Source organism: Orcinus orca, chromosome 3 (genome assembly GCF_937001465.1).
Source record: "Orcinus orca chromosome 3, mOrcOrc1.1, whole genome shotgun sequence".
Taxonomy (NCBI): domain Eukaryota; kingdom Metazoa; phylum Chordata; class Mammalia; order Artiodactyla; family Delphinidae; genus Orcinus; species Orcinus orca.
In genome coordinates, this window is record NC_064561.1 from 110,090,853 (window position 1) to 110,103,899 (window position 13,047).

Below are 13,047 nucleotides of genomic sequence, written 5' to 3' on the forward strand. Positions count from 1 at the left end.
AAATTGAGTTGTCTAGTATGTTTTTAGACATAGCTCAGATTAATTAGGTAATTGAAAATCTATACTTTGCCTTGTAAATAGACTTTAAAATTCAAGACATCTTAGCATATATGATACTGTACCACTTTTGACTACATGTACTGCTCAAGAATTCTAGCACTCCTCTTTCTTCCATTCAAAGGGTATACATTCTAATTCTTTAAGTGGTGTTTTCATTAACTAAATAGCACTTTTCAGGCAGTTTTTGTTCATTACTGTAGCTGTTATTCATAGGTTAGTCTCCCTATTCATTGTTCTGTGCTACCTTATAATTATTAGTTAATATCAGGGATGAGTGTTCTGAAAGTTGACCACTAGAAATTCTTGTGTTTTCAGCGAATTATTCATTGTAATTAGCTGGAATCAGGCACTTTGGGGAAATAACTGATCAAATACTCATTTAAAATGATCTAACTATACGAATGATATTTATGTAGATCACCAATATTTGCCCTGATTATATATATATACTTAATCAGGTCCAATATTATCCTGTGATTTTTGACTTTTCCAGTTTTCCAGTAATCACAGTGAAAAGTAGTCTCACTCCAGAAATCTCACTTTAAAAAAAAATTAAAAATAGCCACCATGTTTTTTACAGCTTTCTGAACCAATTTGTGAAAAATTCGTCAAAGAATTTGGCAGTAAAGGTGGCAACTCTCCTTTTACTGAGCTAACTTTTCCCTTTAAAGATAAAAAGTTTTTAATTATTTTGGAATGCTTTTGGATAAATAACCAAATAATATGAATTTATATTTGTACTTGAAAATTGTTTAAGTTATGCGTTAATTTGTGAGAGATATTTTTTTTACAGTCCCCATAGCAGTGTCTCATGGCTCTTAGTGCTATGTCCCTAGTTGTTAGAAAAGTAAGTCGGGACCAGTGATACCTAAGACAGAGATCTTCATTCTTTTTAAACAGATATTAAGTTGATCTCCCCTTCCATGGCTGTCTGTGCTTCACTTGTCCTCTTTTTCTCCTTTCCTCTGTCAGCTGTCTGGGTCAGTGCTCTGGATGGCTCTCCCCGGGTCTGTATATTGCTCTCCGACTCTCCCTCTGTCATCTCGTTTAGTCTCTATATGTGGTTCTTTTCTTATAATTTTTGTCTTCTGTGTCTCCCTGGCTTCATTGTCCCCCACCTAGAGACTCTTTGTCCTGCAGCCTATGGAATCACATCTCCCCCAGCCCACCATCTCTGCCTGCCCCTTCCTGACCTGTGTGGTTTGCCTGGGTCCACTGCCCTTCACTTCTCTTTGACCAGCCGTGTGATATGTGCCTCCCATCTACACCCTCCCTGCCTGCTCTGTCTTGTCACAGACAGACATCAAGTCACCAGCGATAAATCTGTCTGCTGGCAAAAATACCCCCAAAACATACCCCTTCTCAGAGAAACTGCATTGCTTTCTAGTAGTGATTCAGAACTTCTAAACTAAATATTCTGTGTTACTGAAATGAAAATGCAAAGAGAACATTAGGCACCATAGATAGGTCAAGTATTTACCATTTGTAAAATCCTAAGATGTTCTAAGTTGATTATCAGCACTTTAAAGCAGGGGTATATTTTTAAAAGATTTTGTCTCATCATAGTTCTTAAAATATAGTCCTTCTTTAAAGGAAAGTAGTTTTATTTAATGAAAAATATTTTAAAGATAATTTGATCAATGACTTCAGCTTTTAGGTATTGACATTGGTTTAACTGATATATGATGTCTAAATATTCTTTGAGAACTGTTATTAGTATTTCCATTCATATTATCTCTATCATAATATCCCCTTCAACCATACATATTTCATCCCAAGTATTCAATATGTTATACCAATAAATAAAGAAATCATGTACCAGCTAGTTTATGCATGTTTTGAATAATCTCATGGTACAATCCTTGACAAAATTCAGTTATTTTGCATAATTTCTTAATTTCTAAAGTACTATAGAAGTTATTTGTTTAAAATTTTGGGCAAATAAACATATATATCATTTTAAGCTTTGTATAGCAATGATCTTTATAAGTGAGACTTTTGTAAGAGACCCTAAATTGAAATTTTCTAATAACTTTCTAAAATCAGTATTGGCTTAGAGATTCTTTTGTTTTTAGCTAGTTTTAGACATTTTAAAAGAGCAAAGTGAAGTTTTTACTTTTAATTTCCTTTTAATAAATTGCCTTCAAAGAAATTGAGTCTTCTTTCCATTTTAATTTGTGTGGCAAAGTAGCCACACCTTTCCTGCTTAGTTTCCAGAAGAATAGTGATTAAATTTAAAATAAGACATTGTTAATTTAAGGCCACAGATACAAGTGATTAAATATAACCAATATGTGGGAAAGCTATTTGTGGAACTAGATGATATGCAGGTTGAATTTTATAGTAAAAAGTATAGTTTTCCATAACCATTGTAGTTTAGATTTTTATAGCACTTCTCTTTTGAAGGAATAATCCCTCAGCATTACTTGGTTTTGCTTTTCTTCAGAAATAATATCAAGCATATAAAATCAACACTGGCAGCAAAGCTTAAATTTTAGAAAATCCAAATTTAATTATTTTTACCAATTGATTAGTTGTTGACTTAATTAATTTCCCCTGAAATTAGAGCCTAATCCCATGTCTTACTTCAAACTTGAGTTATTCTTGGTTCTCTTGGGGTAAGAAACTAACTGTAAATATTTATTCCTTAATTGTACAAAGATTTATTGAGTACTTAATATGTACTAGGCACTAGTTTAGACTCTAAAGATTGCTAGAGGGGCTTCCCTGGTGGTGCAGTGGTTGAGAATCCGCCTACCAATGCAGGGGACACGGGTTCGAGCCCTGGTCCGGGAAGATCCCACATGCCGCGGAGCAGCTAAGCCCGTGCGCCACAACTACTGAGCCTGCGCTCTAGAGCCCGCGAGCCACAACTACTGAAGCCCGCGTGCCTAGAGCCCATGCTCCGCAACAAGAGATGCCACCACAGTGAGAAGCCCGCACACTGCAACGAAGAGTAGCCCCCGCTCTCTGCAACTAGAGAAAGCCCACGCACAGCAACGAAGACCCAACGCAGCCAAAAATAAAATAAATAAATAAGATTGCTAGATATCACTCTTGCCCCTCAAGGAACTCACAGTCTCCTAGGAAAAAAGTCTTTTATCAATTGCAGAGATTCTCTTGGTTCCTAATCACAGGTTGATCGTTGAAATAGGTGAGGTGAAGAGGAAGGTTAAGGACTTATGAACTCCTTCAGGACCCAAATGTAACTCTTAGTTCACTAACAGCTCACTTTATTAAATGGTACCCCACTACTATCTAAGAGCTAGTGCATCTTCTCAAAGTGTCCACCTTCCTTCCCTACTATTATAAGACCCTGACTTTTTACTCTAGCTATACATTTCAAATGAATGTGTTACTTGTCATTTCAAACTCTTTAATGGTATTAAGTCAGCATTTATGAAGAAGAGCTTTGGATTTAACATGACTGTGAGAAATTTGTATCCTCCTAAATGTGTGGAGAATTAATTCTATAATATGGCCAGACGAAGATCTATAGTCATACTCTGTATAAAATGAGGATAATGCTAGTACAGTCTTATTGGGTTATGGTCAGAATTAAGTGAAATAATCCATACGGGACTGTTAAAATAGTACCTGGCATATGGTTACAACTCAATGAATACAGGTGGTCCTTGCTTTGCACCGTTCTAATATACACAAATTTCAGTTACCATAGTTTAGTTAAATAACACCAAACCCCCCAAAACAAGGTTCAAAATTTCAGTTACCACAATATATTAACTATTAGTAATTGCATTAAGTACAACTGTCTATGTAAATAAACAGATGCACATCATGATCAATGACCAATTATATCCCTTTTTTCAAAATCTGTCACTGACCAAACACTGCATATCTGTTATTCAGTTCATACACAGTAGCACTATCTGTATTTATAAAAATGGATGGTCAGGGGGCTTCCCTGGTGGCGCAGTGGTTGAGAGTCTGCCTGCCGAGGCAAGGGACACAGGTTCATGCCCCGGTCCGGGAAGATCCCACATGCCGCAGAGCGGCTAGGCCTGTGAGCCGTGGCCGCTGAGCCTGCGCGTCCGGAGCCTGTGCTCCACAACGGGAGAGGCCACAACAGTGAGAGGCCAGCGTACCGCAAAAAAAAAAAAAAAAAGGATGGTCAGAAGAGAGATCTGGCCAACAAAGATGAAAGTGAAGCAAACACATGAAATGCTGGAAGTGAAATTGGAAAGCACTGTGACGAAAAGATGAAGATGTCCCAGAGGAAGTGATACTGGCAAAAAAAACACTTCACATCAAATGAACTCTCAGAGATATTTCATGACATTGGAAGCTTGAAGGGTAAAATGTTGGAAGCTGATCCACACTTAGGAGTGTGAAAGTTAGCCAAGGCATAGAAAAGATTTGTTTGAACTGTATCATAAGTTATATGACAAGAAAGCAAGCACTATTCAAGCTACTCTTAATAAGTTTTTTACAAAGAAATAAAGCATCTTAATTTTCATTGTTTCTAATGTTTTAAAGATGAAGTGTAATGTAGTAAGTACAATTAGTCTTACTCTTTTTTTCATTCCCCAACCCTATTCATTTTTAGCTGACAGTAAGAAGACTTTTAATGTTTTGACAAAAAAAAGGTCATGGAACAACTGTAGTTTTTTTTCATTGATTATTATGATCACTTTGCCTGATTTCAGCTTGTATGGTCCTCTGTATAGTCCCACACTACCGTGCAAAGCAAGAACTTCCTGTTATTATTATTAGAAATTATTTTACCCAACAATCAAGTACCATAGTTTTAGAGAAATTGTTCTTTGCTTTTCAATATTTGAGAGTTAAAAACTTTCTGTCATTTCTCTCCTGCTTCTTTCTATTTTCTAGATTATCTAAGTCCTGATTCTAGTTATGTCTCGTCATGAGTCTCAGAGCCTCCCAGTACATCTTCTACAGAAGTACGGTCTTTAAACTCCTCAATTTTCCTGTGCTTCAGCATTCTCCCTATTTCACTCTTCCAGTTTACTTAAATTCCACACTGACCCTTTCCCTTTCACTCTCCTTCCTGCTAGCGTCCTGTTCTTCCACACTCTCCCTGAAAGCCTATCGGCTCTTTCACACATTGTCTTCCTTTCAGATGACCCCTGCCTAGAACATATCCTTATGAGAAACTTCTATAAATTCATCAGTTTCTTCCTTGTGTTTCATCTACTTTTCTGTCAATCATAAAAGACAAGTGTCATTCTTGAATTTAAATTACTACAAGAAATTCTACCACCCTATTTGTTTTACTTCAGTTCATAGTTTCTTAGAGAGATTCCAGGGACATTCACAGAGGCCCCAAACTTAATGATGATAATGGCACCAAAATCAACTAATTTGGAATCTACTTAACAAAAAATAATTCTCACAGCACCTAAAAGAATTGCATCCTATAAACAAAAATTCTGTTCTACTTCTCATTTACTTCTCTGAGCCCATGTCACATCCTAAATTACTGCTTTTATTGGTCGTAAGCTGTCATTTCTGTTAGGTGTATTTTACTGTGCAGTGTAATAGAAAACTTTTTCACTAAACAAGTTGTGTATCTCCTGCTTAAAAGTGTAAGCAGAGTACAAATTTGAATGCAGAAGACGGTGACTGCGCCCTGACTAGAGTAATCAATGCAAGAACATCCTTAAAGCTTTTCTTCTGTAACAAGGGCAAACTCAGCTAAAAAGTTTGTTTAAATCCTGCTTGGCATAACAAGAACCGTTCAACTTTATCTACTTGTGACTATCTTTGAATATACCTGACTCATCACCATAATGCCTTTCAACTCAACCTTGCTCAACTCAACCACTCTTCCTGCCTTATACAGATATCGTAAATCTTTAAGGCTTCTGGTGAAGGCGGTAGGGTTTTTATACTTAGTATTATTTTATGGCACAGGAAGTTCATTGGTCATGAATATCACAGATCTACAAAATAAAATGGAAAGGTTTTTCTCTCTATACTCTAAAGCTCTTTGTAGTCTGATTATGTGGGTTGTGTCATATTTGTGTCACGAGCTGTTATTTCTAAGCAGCAATTATATCACAGCAGAGTCATTTTTTACAATAACAAAAAGAACAGCAACAAAATGAAGTAACAACAACAACAAAAAGTCCTTCATCATCTTAATCTGAAATTAAGAAAATCAAGGAAATTTTATGTTGGCAATATGCTACATTCTAGTTTTTCTCTACGTATTTGATAAGTAAAAGCATGTCGTTATTCACAAATAGCTGTCCTGTCTTATCTCCTTTACAGAACAGTGCTATTTTATGTATTTTGTGAATTTATCTCATAGAGTAATAAATTATTCTTTCCAGTGACTACACTGATGTGACTAACTCTTTTTCCAATTTGTTACAACTTTAATGTTCTTACTGTATGTACCTTATCTACACTTACCGAGTTTTCTTAACGGCCTAACTTATCTTCAGTGTCTCACTTTGTCTTTCTTTTAAATTAATTTTTATGGGAGTATAGTTGCTTTACAATGTTGTGTTTCTACTGTACAGCAAGATGAATCAGTTATACAGACACACATAGCCCCTCTTTTTTGGATTTCCTTCCCATTTAGGTCATCACAGTGCATTAAGTAGAGTTCCCTGTGGTATACAGTATGTTCTCATTAGTTATCTGTCTTATACTTAGTAACAATAGTGTATATACGTCAATCCCAATCAACCAGTTCCTCCCACCCCACCCCCTTTCCCCCTTGGTATCCATACATTTGTTCTCTATATCTGTGTCTCTATTTCTGCTTTGCAAATAAGATGATCTATACCATTTTTCCAGAGTCCACATATATGTGTTAATATACACTACTTGTTTTTCTCTTTCTGACTTACTTCCCTCTGTATGACAGTCTCTAGGTCCATCCACATCTCTACAAATGACCCAATTTCATTCCTTTTTATGGCTGAGTAATAATCCATTGTATACGTGTACCACATCTTCTTTATCCATTCCTCTGTTGATGGACATTTAGGTTGCTTCCATGTCCTGGCTGTTGTAAGTAGTGCTGCCGTGAACATTGGGGTGCATGTATCTTTTCGAATTATGGTTTTCTCTGAGTATATGCCCAGTAGTGGGATTGTGGGTCATATGGTAATTCTATTTTTAGTTTTTTAAGGAACCTCCATACTGTTCTCCATAGTGACTGTATCAATTTACATTTACATTCCCACCAACAGTGCAAGAGGGTGCCCTCTTCTCCACACCCTCTCCAGCATTTACTGTTTCTAGATTTTTTGATGATGGCCATTCTGACTGGTGTGAGGTGATACCTCCTTGTAGTTTTGATTTGCATTTCTCTAATTATTAGTGTTGTTGAGCATCCTTTCATGTATTTGTTGGCAATCTGTATATCTTCTTTGGAGAAATGTCTACTTAGGTCTTCTGCCCATTTTGGATTGGGTTGTTTGTTTTATTGATATTGAGCTGCATGAGTTGCTTGTATATTTTGGAGATTAATCCTTTGTCAGTTGCCTCATTTGCAAATATTTTCTCCCATTCTGAGGGTTGTCTTTTGGTCTTGTTTATGGTTTCCTTCGCTGTGCAAAAGCTTGGAAGCTTCATTAGGTCCCATTTGTGGGTCCAAAAGGATCTTGCTGTGATTTATGTCATAGAGTGTTCTGCCTATGTTTTCCTCTCAGAGTTTTATAGTGTCTGGGCTTACATTTAGGTCTTGAATCCATTTTGAGCTTATTTTTGTGTATGGTATTAGGCAGTGTTCTAATTTCATTTTTTTACATGTAGCTGTCCAGTTTTCCCAGCACCACTTAATGCAGAGGCTGTCTTTTCTCCATTGCATATTCTTGCCTCCTTTATGAAAGATAAGGTGACCATATGTGCGTGGGTTTATCTGTGGGCTTTCTATCCTGTTCCATTGATCTATATTTCTGTTTTTGTGCAAGTACCATACTGTCTTGATTACTGTAGCTTTGTAGTATAGTCTGAAGTCAGAGAGGCTCATTCCTCCAGCTCTGTGTTTCTTTCTCAAGACTGCTTTGGCTATTCAGGGTCTTTTGTGTTTCCATACAAATTGTGAATTTTTTTGTTCTAGTTCTGTGAAAAATGCCAGTGGTAGTTTGATAGGGATTGCATTGAATCTGTAGATTGCTTTGTGTAGTAGAGTCATTTTCACAATGTTGATTCTTCCAATCCAAGAACATGGTATATCTCTCCATCTCTTTGTATCATCTTTAATTTCTTTCTTCAGTGTCTTATAGTTTTCTGCATACAGGTCTTTTTTCTCCTTAGGTAGGTTTATCCTAGGTATTTTATTATTTTTGTTGAAATGGTACATGGGAGTGTTTCCTTAATTTCTCTTTCAGATTTTTCATCATTAGAGTTTAGGAATGCCAGAGATTTCTGTGCATTAATTTTGTATCCTGCTACTTTACCAAATTCATTTATTACCTCTAGTAGTTTTCTGGTAGCATCTTTAGGATTCTCTATGTATAGTATCATGTCATCTGCAAACAATGATAGCTTTACTTCTTTTCCTATTTGGATTCCTTTTATTTCTTTTTCTTCTCTGATTGCTGTAGCTAAAATTCCAAAACTATGTTGAATAATAGTGGTGAGAATGGACACCCTTGTCTGGTTCCTGATCTTAGAGGAAATGGTTTCAGTTTTTTTACCATTGAGAATGATGTTGCCTGTGGGTTTGTCATATATGTCCTTTATTATGTTGAGGTAAGTTCCCTCTATGCCTACTTTCTGGAGGGTTTTTATCATAAATGGGTATTGAATCTTGTTAAAAGATTTCTCTGCATCGATTGAGATGATCATATGGTTTTCCTCCTTCAGTTTGTTAATATGGTTTATCACATTGCTTGATTTGCATATATTGAAGGATCCTTGCATTCCTGGGATAAACCCCACTTGATCATGGTGTACGATCCTTTTAATGTGCTGTTGGATTCTGTTTGCTAGTATTTAGTTGTGGATTTTTGCATCTATGTTCATCAGTGATATTGGCCTGTAGTTTTCTTTCTTTGTGATGTCTTTGTCTAGTTTTGGTATCAGGGTGATGGTGGCCTCATAGAATGAGTTTGAGAGTATTCTTCCCTCTGCTATATTTTGGAAGCATTTGAGAAGGATAGGCGTTAGCTCTTCTCTAAAGGTTTGGTAGAATTCGCCTGTGAAGCCATCTGGTCCTGGGTTTTTGTTTGTTGGAAGATTTTTAATCACAGTTTCAATTTCAGTGCTTGTGATTGGTCTGTTTATATTTTCTATTTCCTCCTGGTTCAGTCTCGGAAGGTTGTGCTTTTCTTAGAATTTGTCCATTTTTTCCAGGTTGTCCATTTTATTGGCATATAGTTGCTTGTAGTGATCTCTAATGATCCTTGGTATTTCTGCAGTGTCCATTGTTACTTCTCCTTTTGCATTTCTAATCCTATTGATTTAAGTCTTCTCCCTTTTTTTTTTTTTTTGATGAGTCTGGCTAATGGTTTATCAATTTTGTTTATCTTCTCAAAGAAACAGCTTTTAGTTTTATTGATCTTTGCTATCATTTCCTTCATTTCTTTTTCATTTATTTCTGATCTGATCTTTATGATTTCTTTCCTTCTGCTAACTTTGGGGTTTTTTTGTTCTTCTTTAATTGCTTTAGGTGTAAGGTTAGGTTTTTTCTTTGAGGTGTTATTTGTTTCTTGAGGTAGGATTGTATTGCTATAAACTTCCCTCTTAGAACTGCTTTTGCTACATCCCATAGGTTTTGGGTTGTTGTGTTTTCATTGTCATTTGTTTCTAGGTTTTTCTTATTTCCTCTTTGATTTCTTCAGTGATCTCTTGGTTATTGAGTTATGTGTTGTTTAGCCTCCATGTTTTTGTATTTTGTTTACAGATTTTTTTCCTGTAATTGATATCTAATCTCATAGTGTTGTGGTCGGAAAAGATACTTGATAGATTTCAAGTTTCTTGAATTTACCAAGGCTTGATTTGTGACCCAATATATGATCTATCCTGGGGAACGTTCCATGAGCACTTAAGAAGCAAGTGTATTCTGTTGTTTTTGGATGGAATGTCCTATAAATATCAATTAAGTCCATCTTGTTTAATATTTCATTTAAAGCTTGTGTTTCGTATATATTTTCATTTTGGGTGATCTGTCCATTGGGGAAAGTGGGGTGATAAAGTCCGCTACTATGATTGTGTTACTGTCATTTCCCCTTTTATGGCTGTTAGCATTTGCCTTATGTATTGAGGTGCTGCTATGTTGGGTGCAGAAATGTTTACAATTGTTCTGTCTTCTTCTTGGATTGATCTCTTAATCATTATGTAGTGTCCTTCTTTGTCTCTTGTAATAATCTTTATTTTAAAGTCTATTTTGTCTGATATGAGGATTGCTACTCCAGCTTTCTTTTGATTTCCCTTTGCATGGAATATCTTTTTCCATCCCCTCACTTTCAGTCTGTATGTGTCCCTAGGTCTGAAGTGGGTCTCTTGTAGACAGCGTATATACAAGTCATGTTTTTGTATCCATTCAGCCAGTGTATGTCTTTTGGTGGGAGCATTTAATCCATTTATGTTTAAGGTAGTTATCATTATGTATGTGCCTATTACCATTTTCTTAATTGTTTTGGGTTTGTTATAGTAAGTCTTTTCCTTCTCTTGTGTTTCCTGCCTAGAGAAGTTCCTTTAGCATTTGTTGTAAAGCTGGTTTGGTTGTGCTGAATTCTCTTAGTTTTTGGTTGTCAGTAAAGATTTTAATTTCTCCATCAAATCTGAATGAGATTCTTGCTGTGTAGAGTAATCTTGGTTGTAGGTTTTTCCCTTTCATCACTTTAATATGTCCTGCCACTTCCCTCTGGCTTACAGAGTTTCTGCTGAAGGATCAGCTGTTAACCTTATGGGGATTCCCTTGTATGTTATTTGTTGTTTTTCCCTTGCTGCTTTTAATATTTTTTCTTTGTATTTAATTTTTGATAGTTTGATTAGTATGTGTCTTGTCGTGTTCCTCCTTGGATTTATCTTGTATGGGACTCTCTGCACTTCCTGGACTTGATTGACTATTTCCTTTCCCATATTAGGGAAGTTTTCAGCTATAATCTCTTCAAATATTTTTTCAGTCCCTTTCTTTCTCTCTTCTTCTTCTGGGACCCCTATAATTCGAATGTTGGTGCGTTTAATGTTGTCCCAAAGGTCTCCGAGACTGTCCTCAATTCTTTTCATTCTTTTTTCTTTATTCTGCTCTGTGGCAGTTATTTCCACTATTTTATCTTCCAGGTCACTTATCCGTTCTTTTGCCTCAGTTATTCTGCTATTGATTCCTTCTAGAGAATTTTTAATTTCAATTATCGTGTCGTTCATCATTGTTTGTTTGCCCTTTAGTTCTTCTAGGTCCTTGTTAAATGTTTCTTGTATTTTCTCCATTCTATTTCCAAGATTTTATTTCATCTTTACTATCATTACTCTGAATTCTCTTTCAGGTATACTGCCTATTTCCTCTTCATTTGTTTGGTCTGGTAGATTTTTACCTTGCTCCTTCATCTCCTGTGTGTTTCTCTGTCTTCTCATTTTGCTTAACTTACTGTGTTTGGTGTCTCCTTTTTGCAGGATGAAGGTTCATAGTTCCCACTGTTTTTGGTGTCTCCCCCCAGTGGGTAAGGTTGTTTCAGTGGCTTGTGTAGGCTTCCTGGTAGAGGGAACTGGTGACTGTGTTCTGGTGGATGAGACTGTATCTTGTCTTTCTGGTGGTCAGTCCCGTGTTCAGTGGTATATTTTGGAGTGTCTGTGACCTTATTATGATTTCAGGCAGCCTCTCTGCTAATGGGTGGGGTTGTGTTCCTGTCTTGCTAGTTGTTTGGCATAGGGTGTCCAGCACTGTAGCTTGCTGGTTGTTGAGTGGAGCTGGGTCTTAGCATTGAGATGGAGATATCTGGGAGAGCTTTCGCCATTTGATATTACATCGAGCCGGGAGATCTCTGGTGGACCAATGTCCTGAACCTGGCTCTCCCACCTCAGAGGCACAGGCCTGACACCCAGCCTGAGCACCAAGACCCTGTCAGCCACACAGCTCAAAAGAAAAGCAAGAAAAAAAGAAAGAAAGAAAGAAATTAAATTATTAAAATAAATTCTTTTAAAAATTATTAAAAATTTAAAAATTAGAATTAATAAAAAAGGACAAAAAAGGAAAGACGATAGCAACCAAACCAAAAAACAAAGCTACCAATGATAACAAGTGCTAAAAACTATACTAAAAAAAAAAAAAAAAAAGACAGAACCCTAGGACAAATGGTAAAAGCAAAGCTATACAGACAAAATCACACAAAGAAGCATACACATACACACTGACAAAAAGAGAAAAAGGAAAAAAAAAATATATAAAAAGAAAAAAAGGAAGAGAGCAACCAAATCCGTAAACAAATCTACCAGTGATAATAAACTCTAAATACTAAATTAAGATAAACATCAAACCAGAAACAAATTAGATGCAGAAAGCAAACTCCAAGTCTACAGTTGCTCCCAAAGTCCATTGCCTTAATTTGGGGATGATTCGTTGTCTGTTCAGGTATTCCACAGATGCAGGGTACATCAACTTGATTGTGGAGATTTAATCTGCTGCTCCTGAGGCTGCTGGGAGAGATTTCCCTTTCTCTTCTTTGTTCGCACAGATCCTGGGGTTCAGCTTTGGATTTGGCCCCGTCTCTGTGTGTAGGTTGCCTGAGGGTGTCTGTTCTTTGCTGAGACAGAACGGGGTTAAAGTAGCAGCTGATTAGGGGGCTGTGGCTAACTCAGGCCAGGGGTGGAGGGAGGGATATGGAACTTGGGGCGAGCCTGCGGTGGCAGAGGCCGGTGTGACGTTGCAACAGCCTGAGGTGCACCATGTGTTCCCCTGGGGAAGTTGTCCCTGGATCATGGGACTTGACAGTGGCAGGCTGCACAGGCTCCCGGAGAGGAGGTGTGGATAGTGACCTGTGCTTACACACAGGCTTCTTGTTGGTGGCTGCAGCAGCAGCCTTAGCTTTTCATGCCCATCTCCAG

General features: G+C 37.0%; 2 protein-coding genes across 11 annotated transcripts in view; both read left to right on the top strand.

The window, feature by feature from the left end:
- Positions 1–13,047, top strand: part of FAM172A (family with sequence similarity 172 member A) — a 428,090-nt gene that overhangs the window by 294,440 nt on the left and 120,603 nt on the right. The window lies entirely within an intron of this gene.
- The window catches only part of POU5F2 (POU domain class 5, transcription factor 2), a 142,498-nt gene that overhangs the window by 107,060 nt on the left and 22,391 nt on the right, over positions 1–13,047 (top strand). The window contains exon 1 of one of the 2 annotated variants that reach the window (XM_049708436.1): positions 7,717–10,472. The exons of the other annotated variant lie outside the window; for it this stretch is intronic. The gene's annotated coding sequence lies outside the window, so the exon portion shown is untranslated. Of the gene's footprint in view, positions 1–7,716; positions 10,473–13,047 lie in introns of those variants that run through there. 2 annotated transcript variants of the gene reach the window in all.